Raw genomic sequence first — 12,399 nt, 5'->3', positions numbered from 1 at the left:
TGGTGATAAAATGTGATCTGATCATCACCTAAGTCACAACAATAGACAATCACAGTCTGCTTAAACTAATAACACACAAAGAATGAAATGTTGCCATGTTTTTATTGAACACACCATGTGCAGGTGCAGGTGGAAAAAGTATGTGAACCCCTAGACCAGTGTTTCTCAACTCCGGTCCTCAGGGCACACTAACAGGACAGATTTTAAGTATTACCTTGGGGAGATGCAGACTAGAATAACGGAATTTTTGTAAAATCTTACCTGTAAAATTCCTTTCTCTGAGTCCTCCGACAGTCGCCGCCATCTTCATATTCGTCACAATGGGGTATTAGACTTTGCTCTGAAGGAGTAGCTAGGCAACAGAATATGTTAACATTAAAGCTTTTAACATATCCCACCCACAGGGGGTGGTCCCCTCAGTCAATACCCTCCTACTTCCTGCATCCATATCTCAGTTTCAGTGGAATAGCAGTAGAGTATACAAACAAACCCCAAAAGAGGGGCGGGGGCGGCGACTGTCGGAGGACTCAGAGAAAGGAAATTTACAGGTAAGATTTTACAAAAATTCCGTTTTCTCTTACGTCCTCCGACAGTCGCCGCCATCTTCATATTCGTCACAATGGGGACGTCCCAAAGCAGTGTAAACATGAGGGGTGGGAAACGCAGCCGCGCCGTAAGGCAACGCAGTCTCCACATCAAAGAAAGGAACCTTACCAAAGGAAGGAAACCAGCTGGGCAACATGAAAAAAACTCGCTCAACAGGAGCGACAACCCAGGAAAAGCAAATAACCCAGGGATAAAAAAACATATCCCAAAACGCCAGGGGTCCAAAACAAGAGACCCTAGGGAACTGCCGCACTAAGAACCTTGCGGCCAAAGGAAGCATCTGCCGATGCCTGAACATCCACTCTGTAGAATTTTGTGAAAGTGTGTACGGTCGACCAGGTCGCCGCCTTACACACCTGGGCCACAGAAGCCCCATGATGACAGGCCCAAGACGTACTCAGAGATCTAGTAGAGTGCGCCTTCACAGGCACAGGGGGAACTTTTCCCTGCAAGACATATGCCTGTTCAATGGTCTGTCTGATCCATTTGGCGATGCCGCCATGCCCTTCCGAGGACCTTCCGGAAGAACAAACAAAGAATCCGTCTTGCGAAAAGACCCTTATCGCCCGAACAACATCCAAAGAGTGCAACCTCACCTCCTTTGGATGTTTAGGCTTCGCGCAGAGCGAAGGCAGGACGATGTCCTCATTGAGGTGAAAATCCGAAACTCTCTTCGGGAAAGAAAAGAAGGGTTAGGTCTCAAGACCACCTTATCTAGGGGAATGACCAGATACGGAGACTTGCAGGACAAAGCTGCCAGCTCCGACACCCTGCGAGCCGAAGTGATCGCCACCAAAAAGGCGACCTTCTTAGACAACATAGACAACGAGATCTCCCTGATCCGTTCAAAGGGAGCATGTTGTAGCACGGACAGAACAAGATTCAAGTCCCAAGGAGGCAGAGGTTCCCTCCTAGGAGGGACCAGATGTCGCACCCCTTGAATAAAAGTACTAACCAAGGAGTTAGATGCCACAGGGCGTTGAAAAAGAACGGCCATCGCAGACACCTGACCCTTGACTGTAGCCAGCGCCAAACGCTGGTTGACACCCGTTTGAAGGAAGGACAACACCCTAGACACCGAGTATGTACGAGGTGAAAACCCCCTGGACTCACACCAGGCAAAATAGGCTTTCCAAGTACGATGATAGACCTTCCCGAGGAAGACTTCCTCGCGTTGATCAAGGTGTGAATGACCTCCGGGGAGAGACCCCTATCCTTCAGGACCTCGGTTTCAACAGCCAGGCCGTCAAAGCCAGCGACTGTAAAGCAGGATGGAATATCGGCCCTTGAGACAGGAGATCTTCTCGAAGAGGCAGACGCCAAGGAGCGTCGACCGCCAGATTCACGAGGTCCGCGTACCAGGACCGGCGAGGACAGTCCGGCGCCACAAGAATCACCGTGCGTGGTTCCGAGTACAACCTGCGAAGGAACCTGGACAGTAATTGAAGCGGTGGAAACGCATACATCAGTCGGTACTGATGCCACAGCGCTACTAACGCGTCTGACGCGTCTGCCCGAGGATCGCGCGTTCTTGCCACGAATCGGTTTACCTTGTTGTTTAGACAAGACGCGAACATGTCCACCTCCGGAAGACCCCACTTCGCGCACAACATCTGGAAAACATCCGGGTGGAGGGACCATTCCCCCTGATCCAGGGTCTGGCGGCTCAGATAATCCGCCTGCCAGTTCTCCACCCCCGGAATGTGAACCGCTGATATCGCCGGGACGTGCGTCTCGGCCCAAGAAAGAATGGCGGCTACTTCCCGAGCCGCTCGGGCACTCCTGGTGCCCCCTTGGTGGTTGATGTAGGCCACTGCCGTGGCATTGTCCGTCTGCACCCGAACCGGAAAGGCCCTGCAGCCTGTCCGTCCAACGTCGAAGGCAGAGAAGTATCGCTCGCAACTCCAGAACGTTGATCGGAAGGGAGGATTCCTCCACCGACCAAGAGCCCTGAGCGGACAGAACGCCCAGAACACCACCCCAGCCCGACAGGCTGGCATCCGTGGTGATCACCGTCCATGAGAAAGGACGAAAAGACTTGCCCCCTGACACCGTCGGGGACTGGAGCCACCACAGAAGATCCATCCCGGTGCGATGACTCAAGGAAATCTGGAGATCCAGAGATTGCGGGCGCCCGTCCCACCTGGACAGAATCTCCGCTTGGAGACCCCGCGTGTGAAACTGAGCGAAGGGAATCGCCTCGAAAGCCGAGACCATCAATCCCAAGCAGTGCATGCACGTCCTGATGGACGAGCATGGAACGTCCGAGGGACCCGACTTCCTCCTGCAGAGTCCTGAGTTTGTCGTCCGGCAGGAAGACCTTCGCCTGGACCGAGTCCAGAATCATTCCCAGGTAAGGAAGACGAACCGACGGGCACAGTGTTGACTTTGGAAAATTTATCGTCCAACCAAACTCCTGCAGAGTCTGCATCGTGACGGACAGATCCTTCTCCAGACCCTGGCTGGTCGCAGACCGAGCCAGAATATCGTCCAGATACCCCAAGGACAGAGATGCCCTGGGCTCTCAACAAAGCCAGAACCGGTGCAAGCACCTTGGTGAAAACCCGTGGAGCCGAAGCGAGACCAAAAGGTAACGCCACGAATTGGTAGTGGTCCTCCGCAATGGCGAACCGAAGGTACCTCTGGTGACCCTCGAAAATCGGGATGTGAAGGTACGCATCCTTCAAGTCGATGGAAGCCATGAATTCCCCCGGAACCAGGGCAGCCACCACCGAGCGCAGGGATTCCATGCGGAACTTGCGAACCCGCACAAAGCGGTTCAGAGCCTTCAAGTCCAGAATTGGACGTACCTTGCCCTCCTTCCTGGGCACGGTGAACAGATTGGAATAGAACCCCCGAAATCTGTCCCGATGAGGCACTCGAACCACCACTCCCTGAGCTTTCAGGTCCTGCACCGCTAGATGCAGATCCCGCAAACGCTCCGGAGACAGTTGAAGATTTGAGGGAAAAAATCTGCTCTACGGCCGAGAGAGAAACTCGATCTTGTATCCAGATCGAACGATTTCCAGAACCCACCTGTCCCGAACACGGGACAGCAATGGTTGAGAAAAACCGAGCAAGCGTCCCCCCACCCCAGAAGCGGGTGAGGGCGCCCCTTCAGGCCGCACTGTTGTGGGCAGTAGATCCGGACTGGCCGGACTACTGCTTACCCACCCACGGCTTCTTTTGGGAACCTTGACCTTTGAACGGCTTACCCTTATAGTGCGATCGAAAGGCACGAAAGGACCCCTGAGAGGGCCGAAAGGAGGCATGCTTCTTACCAGGAGTCGCCTTAGCCTTGTGGGATTGGGGCAAGAGTGTGCTCTTACCACCCGTGATCCCCTTTATCAGCGTATCCAGGGATTCGCCAAAAAGGCGAGAACCGTCATAGGGCAGATTGGCTAAGGTCTTGCGCGAAGATTGGTCCACCGACCAACACTTCAACCAAACCAAGCGGCGAGACAACACCGCCACACCGTGTACACGTGCAGCCAACGGAACCATATCCAAGTCCGCATCACACAAATACATGACACCCTGATGGATTTGATCCACCATGTCCAATGTCGCTTGTGGGGCAGAATCAGCCACCAAAACGCGCCTAAGCACCTGCGTCCAGCTCGCGACAGCCTGGGCCCCCATAAATGAAGCAAACAGAGCTCTCAGCATAGAACCCATAACAGAATAAGTATGACGAGCAAGAGACTCCAGCCTCTTGTCCGTGGCATCCCGGAACACCGGGGTATCCTCAGCCGGAATCGCAGTGGACTTATTCAAAACCGCTATCGCGTGATCCACCGGAGGCGGCACACACCAACGCTCGTCAGTAGCGGGTGTGAAAGGATAACGCAGTTTGAACCTACTGGGTACAGCAAAAGGCTTGCGGATACTACGCCATTGTTCCTTAACAGCGCTCTGAAAATCATCAGTGCAGGGAAAAACCTGCGATGTTTTGAGTCTTCTCTTCATCCCATAAGCTGCCAAGGCAGCAGGAGGACATGGCTCATCCTGCAAGCGCAGCGTTTGCTTGATAGAAGCAACCAATTCATCCATGAGTGCAAGCTCTTCAGATGAGCCAGGGGGAGAATTATCCACCCCTTCAACCTCAGCCTCCACCTCGGACCCCACAAGATCCAGGGAGGAACGGGACCCTGATAAGGAGACCCCAGCCATATCAGCCCCATCACCATCACCCTCTGAACCAGAGGAATTTGAAACTCTGGGCCTTTTTGTGGATTGAGCAGCCACAAGCATTTGCACCTGAGCAGCAAGGTTAGCCACAATCTCAGCCAAATCCCCCCCTGGGGGGGAAACAGCAGTCCCCTGGCTTCCCACCAAGGTGGCAGGAAATTTGCCCTCCTGAGAATCCATTGCCCCAAAAAAATATGCCGGAGAATAAAGGGTTAACTGCCCCTTTAACAAGCGCGGCGAGCGCAGCCCACCGCACACACACACAATGAGACCCCCACAGGGACAAAACTGAACACAGGCAATGGATATAGGAAGAACAGAAGGATAAAACCTGAAGAGACCACTGCTGCTGCCGCCTCGATCGGTGCGCCCAGGAAAGAGGAAGTGATGAAATCAGGGCGCTCTATTAAAGCCTATGGAAGGCTACAAGAAAATGGCCGCCCGCAGTGCAAACATGCGGCCGGAGCGAGCGCAGTCAAAATGGCGTCGTTTGGCGCCGAAACCGCCGCTCCCCCACTACTGTGAGAACCGCAGTATACACTACACATGTCAAAAAACATGGTGGATCGCCGCAGCGATCGCTGTATTGTGCCCAAACATGACAAAAACATGCCCCACAGCACACAGCCTGTCACACCTTCCACAGTCTGACACAGACAGTGCCGCACAGCCACCCCCTTGCAGCCCACAGCGTGCAGCCAGAGCGATAGGGAGCTAAACAGTGTGAACAGAGGCAGGTTACACAGTCCCAGACTGACACCCCCCCAACAGACAGGTCCCCACATAGATACACTTACCTCCTAATGGCGTGGGGGACCCGCACAGGCGAACAAGCCGCTGCACATGAGGCAGGGAGAGTCGCAGCCAGGACGCACAAAATCGGGGTTAAGAAACCGCACAGCGTCCAGTGAGGTAGCCACCTCACCAATCATCCCTGCACCAAACAGGGATGGGTCGTTCACTGTGCCAGGAGCGTTACCTGGCTGAACGCTCGATGGCAGGCTGGGAAGCCACTGACCCACAACCTGCGACCAGGGGGATCAGCCCGAGACCCAGCCCGCACGAATCCTCTTCATCAGAAGAACTAACTAATGCTGACAAAAAGAACAGCTAAGTAAAGAGAGAGAAAAAACTCAACAAAAAATCAAAAAAGAGAAAGGCTGAGACAAAATGCCCCAGCATAGAGAGATCCAGCTACTCCTGACAAGCTAGACATTGAAACTGAGATATGGATGCAGGAAGTAGGAGGGTATTGACTGAGGGGACCACCCCCTGTGGGTGGGATATGTTAAAAGCTTTAATGTTAACATATTCTGTTGCCTAGCTACTCCTTCGGAGCAAAGTCTAATACCCCATTGTGACGAATATGAAGATGGCGGCGACTGTCGGAGGACGTAAGAGAAACTACAATTACTGAGCAGCAAATGATATCACCTGTGATGTATTCCAGTTTTCTTGCAAACCTGGCCTGTTAGTGTGCCCTGAGGACCGGAGTTTAGAAACACTGCCCTAGACTAATGACATCTCCAAAAGCTAATTGGAGTGAGATGTCAGCCAACTGGAGTCCAATCAATGAGATGAGATTGGAGGTGTTGGTTACAGCTGCCCTGCCCTATAAAAAACACACACCAGTTCTGGGTTTGCTTTTCACAAGAAGCATTGCCTGATGTGAATGATGCCTCGCACAAAAGAGCTCTCAGAAGACCTACGATTAAGAATTGTTGACTTGCATAAAGCTGGAAAGGGTTATAAAAGTATCTCCAAAAGCCTTGCTATTCATCAGTCCACGGTAAGACAAATTGTCTATAAATGGAGAAAGTTCAGCACTGCTGCTACTCTCCCTAGGAGTGGCCGTCCTGTAAAGATGACTGCAAGAGCACAGCTCAGACTGCTCAATGAGGTGAAGAAGAATCCTAGAGTGTCAGCTAAAGACTTACAAAAGTCACTGGCAAATGCTAGCATACAGTGAGTAAAGAAAAATATTGCCCCCCCCTCTTAAAATGATCACACTTTGTTGCTTTGCAGCCTGAAATGAAGACAGACAGTTTTTGTTTTATCCAGCTGGATTTACTAGTGCAACTTATAACATTCAAGTGAGAGATATAAGACCAACATATCAGAAATAAAAACATTTTAAAAAAAAAATCACTTTGTTGATAAAAGGATCACCCCCATTGTGTCAGTATTTTGTTAGACCACATTTTGCTTTAATTACAGCCTCTGGTCTGATGAGATATGTCTCTACCAACTTTGAACATCTAGACTGCAATATTTGGCCACTCTTCTTTGCAGAACTGCTCAAGTTCAGTTAAATGTGATGGTGACTGTTTATGGACTGCAGTCTTCAAGTCATTCCACACATTTTCAATGGGGTTTAAGTCTTGGCTCTGACTAGGCCATGCAACGACATTCACCTTTTTCTTCTATAACCAATGTGTGCTCATTTTTGCTGTGCGCTTTGGGTCATTGTCATGTTGGAAGGTAAAGCTTCTTCCCACTGAAAACTTTCTAGCAGAGGGCAGCAGATTTTCTTCAAAATTTGATGGTATTTTGGCCCATCCATTTTTCCTTCTATCCTGACAAGTGCACCAATCCCTGCTGCAGAGAAAAAAAACCCATAACAGGATATTACCACCTCCATACATTACTGTAGGAATGGTGATATTTGGATGGTGAGCTCTATTGGATTTCTGCCAGACATATAGTTTGGTGTTGAGGCCAAATCGTTAAATTTTAGTCTCATCTGACCATAACACATTTTGCCATGTGGCCTCAGAATCTTCAAGGTGCATATAATGTCAGACGAGACTAAAATTTAATTATTTGGCCACAACACCAAATGATATGTCTGGCGAAAATCCAAAATTTTAAAAGGGGAGTGATTATTTTCTATACCCTCGGTATATATAACAGGAGGATAGGAAAATGAACAGAGGGTCAATGGGATAAGACCCAGAAGATCTCCTAGAATTCTGGTATGGGAGGTGAAAAATCCAGTACGTCTCTTGTTTGCATAATAGTCTGAACCTATCTTTTGGTGGGTTTGAATTTACAACCAATTTTTTTAATTTATGTGATGTTTTTTTTTTTACTATATAGATTGCATGGTGTGTGGCAGCACATGACACATAAGATTTGATTGTATGAGAGTGGGCTATTTCAGTGCTGTAGTTAGTGAGAGACAGACACTAATAAATCAAGTATCTGCACCTGTGCCATCTACATATATTGGTCATTATTGGTATGACACAAGAGGTTGAGGAAGCGCTGTTATTAGCGTAAAACATGATCCATCTGTGTTATCCCCATGGTGCCTGTGATGTTTTTACACAAATAAATGTTTCTAAGGAGTGCAGCGATTCTTTTGACGATAATGAAAATAAGTAATGGAAAGACAATCCAGCCACTTGGGCAAGTAGTAAGAACACCTTTAGGGCCTGTTCATACTAGAATGCTGTGTAGGTAACCCACGTTCCGTGTCGGTTTCCTGCACTGCATTCCAATCGCACTTTTTCTTGCAATCAGTAACGACACCCCAAATGCAGGTCGCAAACGCAGTTTGTTTCCCGCAACCAGATCACATGGTACAAAAGTACTATGCAATCTGATTGCAGTGTGTTTAAAAACGAATGGAGCAGAAATCCCACTGCACAGAACTGCATGTGAATCTGCACAGGAAACCCACAGCTTTTCTGTGCAATTCCCATGCAGTTTCTAGTGTGAATGAGCCCTTACCTTAGGGCCTTTTCACAGTGCCACGCTGAGGTTTGGCCGCCGCGCACCTGCAGTTTTTCTGCTGGTTACCTGCGGTTTCCACTAGACTTTCTATAACATCTCGCATTTTTGGCTAGTTTTCTGAAAGCGCACCAAAGGTGCAGCATGCAGGACTTTTGGCACACTTTCAGAAAACATACCACAAAACACAGGACATAATAGAAAGTCTATCGGAAACCTTAAATAACCTGCACAAAATTTGTAAGTTTACTGTGCTACAACAGTGCTGTGGCCAAACCACAGCGCATCAGCGTGAAATAGCCCATAGACTTGTGGCTGGGGGGTGGTAAAACACAGGGTCGAGTGCATTTTTAACAATGGCAACAAACCCCCCTCCCTTCCTCAAAGCTGCAGAGGCAGCGAACAGGGTTGTTCACATAATGCTATTTTAATGCTTTGCCTCCCGTCATGTTCAGTGATACCCCAACAGAATGGGAAGAACGGCAAACACATCGGTGCTCCACTTACAGGGTTAATAGAGAGAGCGAGGAGGCATCAAATGCCTCTGAAAACTGACCTGAATGTGGATCGCTTTTCCAGAGGCACAGAAAATTAGCTGAACATCTAAACTTAGCCTAAGTACTGTAAAGGGAAGGTGGCAAAATAAATAGCAGCAAAAAAGATCCTGAGTTTGATTTAAGCATGCTCAACTGTACTATGGGAAGGACAAAAGTCAGAGTCTTTCCACTGCCAGTGGGTGCGGACACACAAATATCACTGGGGCGATATCCTCCCCGTCCCAGAAGAAATCCATGAGTGCAACTCTCCAGGATAGCTGGGATAACCTCAGCTTGAACTAACAATCAGGCAGCAAAACAAAAAACACTTTTAGGAGAGAAAATGAAAAAATGATAATCTTTACCAGAAAAATATTGAATATAAAGAATAGATGTCTGGACCTACCTGGAAAAAAGGAGAGCACTTTGTTAGCTTCCAGTTTATTTGCAAGCCTGGGATGCAAACCAGGGACATCATGAATTAAAACTAGATTCTGCTTGATTTCCCTGTGAACGACAGAAGGGTTTGCCAACCACTGTGGCAGAACTGGCATCACCTGCACAATAAATAAATATGCTGAATTATTTTCAATTTTTATGGTCTAAAGTCCACTTGCAAAACTGACTTCTTATTTACTGTCTATATTTCCCTAAACAGAAATGACATTCATTGCAGTGATCTCATCAAACACTGCAGCATTTGAAATGATGCACAACATACAGTTATAAGTGGATCCAGTACCACAGAAAAATGTCATAAAATAAGCCAAATGGCACATTTTAGAATAATACAGGAAATTGACAAATGTTTTTGTAAATAAAGATGCTGCCATGTTTTCCCCTGCTGCTCCTGTCTGAAGACTTTTTCTATATAGCCATCAGGACCCACAAATGGGTGCTGTAATGTACACTGCTCAAAAAGATTAAAGGAACACTTGAAAACACTTTGAAAATCAGTAGTTTGTATGGCCCCCACGTGCTTGTAAGTATGCCTGACTACGTTGGGGTATGCTCCTTTTGAGACGATGGATGGTATCCTGGGGTATTTGCTCCAAGATCTGGACCAGGGCATCAGTAAACTCCTGGACAGACAGAGGTGCAACCTAGTGGCGTCAGATGGACCAAAACAATGTCCCAGAGGTGTTCTATAGGATTTAGGTCAGGCGAGCATGGGGGCCATTCAATGGTATAAATTCCTTCATCCTCCAGGAACTGAGAATCTGAGAATCTCGCCACATGAGGACGGGCATTGTCGTGCACCAGGAGGAACCCAGGACCCCCTGCACCAGCGTAGGGTCTGACAATGGGTCCAAGGATTTCATCCTGATACCTAATGGCTAGGGATGCACCGAAATGAAATTCTTGGCCGAAGCCGAATAATAATGAAATGTTTGGCCGAAGGCCGAATACCGAACGCGGTGTTTCGCATTTTTTCCATTTATTTTGCCAATTTTTTGTCCTCTCTCTTGTCCTCTCGTGTGTCTCTCTCTCTCTTGTCCTCTCATGTCTCTCTCTCTCTTGTCTCTCTCTCTCCCTAAATGTTACTGTAGGGAATGGGATTCAGTGTACACTGCAGCCTTTTACCATAGGGTTAATGTTAGTGACACTGTAGGGATTGGGAAGGATGCTGGGAATGGAAATCAGGAAGCATGCAGGCAGCCTTGTAAATTTTAATTGCAGATACAGGGCACTGGGCAGGTCAGGGTTAATGTGGTAACATCAATTACTCAGTGACAGTCAGTCAGTGTCAGTGTGGACTCGATCAGATTATAGTGACAGTCTCTCATAGTGGTGGTAGTAGGAGGCAGGAGGTTGACTAGTAGGAGCCTGGAAAGGAGCACAGCCGCATACATACATTACTCACTCGTGCACTGCAGCCCGCCCCACACATTCAGTGAGTCTTACTCTCCTCCCTAGTTTTTTCAATGGCACATTCAGGAAGCCAATCACGCCGTGAGTAGCGGCACAGCGGAACCAATCAGGTGTGCAGGCACGCGTGATTGGTTCGCTGTGCAGCTAATCACGGCGTGATTGGCTTCCTGAATGTGCCATTGAAAAAACTAGGGAGGAGAGTAAGACTCACTGAATGTGTGGGGCGGGCTGCAGTGCACGAGTGAGTAATGGATGTATGCTCACCGCTGAAGTGTCCCGGCTTCACGGAAATCTGTGAGTCCTCCTCCGAGTCCCTTCCCCCTGTAAATATCGTGACCTCGGCGATATGAATATCGCCTACGGCCACAGAACGATAGTCAATATCATATCGACTATCGTTCAGCCCTATTGTTCGGCACAAAATTATTCGGCCTTTTGACTTATTCGGCCGAATACCGAAAGTGCTATTTTTTCTATTTTCTAATGTTCGGCCGCCGAATATTCGGTGCATCCCTACTAATGGCAATCAGGGTGCCATTGTCTAGCCTGGAGAGGTCTGTGCGTCCCTCCATAGAAATGCCTACCCAGACCATCACTGACCCACTTTACGGACCCTTTCACATGTGTTCAGGGTGAACCTGCTCTCCTCTGTGAAAAGCACAGGGCCCAGTGGCGGACCTGCCAATTCTGGTGTTCAAAGGCAAATGCCAATCAAGCTCCTTGGTGCCGGGCAGTAAGCACAGGGCCCACTAGAGGACATTGGGCCTTCAGGCTACCATCCTAAAGTCTGTTTCTGATTGTTTGGCCAGAGACATTCACACCAGTGGCCTGCTGGAGGTCATTTTGTAGGCCTGTGGCAGTGCTTATCCTGTTCCTCCTTGCAAAAAGGGGCAGATACCTGTCCTACTGATGGGTTAAGGACCTTCTATCGCCCTGTCTAGCTCTTCTAGAGTAATTGCCTGTCTCCTGGAATCCCCTCCATGCTCTGGAGACTGTGGTGGGAGACACAGAAAATCTTCTGGCAATGGCACGTATTGATGTGCCCTCCTGGAGTTGGACTGCCTGTGTAACCTCTATAGGTTCCAGGTATCGCCCTATGCTACCAGTAGTGACACTGACCCTAGCCAAATGTAAAACTTGGAAAAAACAGTCAGAAAAAATGAGTAGGGAAAAAAAAAAAAAACTTACCGTTAGTGTACCGGTAACGGCCTTTCTCTTCAATCCTTCCAGGACGGCCTACATTTGAGAGATTGTGGCTCCGCCTCACAGGAAACACAACTAATTTGCAGCTGTTTAAAAGGGTCCCACCCATCCTTAGCTTCAGTAATAGAAAAGTAGTTTCCAACCGAACCTTAAGGAATATAGTCAAACAGCTACATATATATATATATATATACATATACATTTATATATACATATTCTTTAGAACTCACCACCACATTGGGCGGGAAGTAGGCCG

General features: G+C 48.6%; 1 pseudogene across 1 annotated transcript in view; it reads right to left on the bottom strand.

Annotated features, from left to right (window-relative positions):
* LOC309551821 (ATP-dependent RNA helicase DDX51-like) overlaps window positions 1–12,399 on the bottom strand; it is a 62,157-nt pseudogene that overhangs the window by 35,443 nt on the left and 14,315 nt on the right. The window contains exons 3-4 of the transcript XR_014226139.1: window positions 9,475–9,625; window positions 9,228–9,367 (exon numbers count right to left, since the gene is read on the bottom strand). The product of XR_014226139.1 is annotated as an ATP-dependent RNA helicase DDX51-like (transcript). The remainder of the gene's footprint in view (window positions 1–9,227; window positions 9,368–9,474; window positions 9,626–12,399) is intronic.

The sequence above is a fragment of the Pelophylax lessonae genome (assembly GCF_965119305.1).
Source record: "Pelophylax lessonae genome assembly, chromosome: 1".
NCBI lineage: Eukaryota > Metazoa > Chordata > Amphibia > Anura > Ranidae > Pelophylax > Pelophylax lessonae.
The sequence above is the reverse complement of the archived record's forward strand: the minus strand, read 5'-3'. Positions and strand labels throughout refer to the sequence as shown.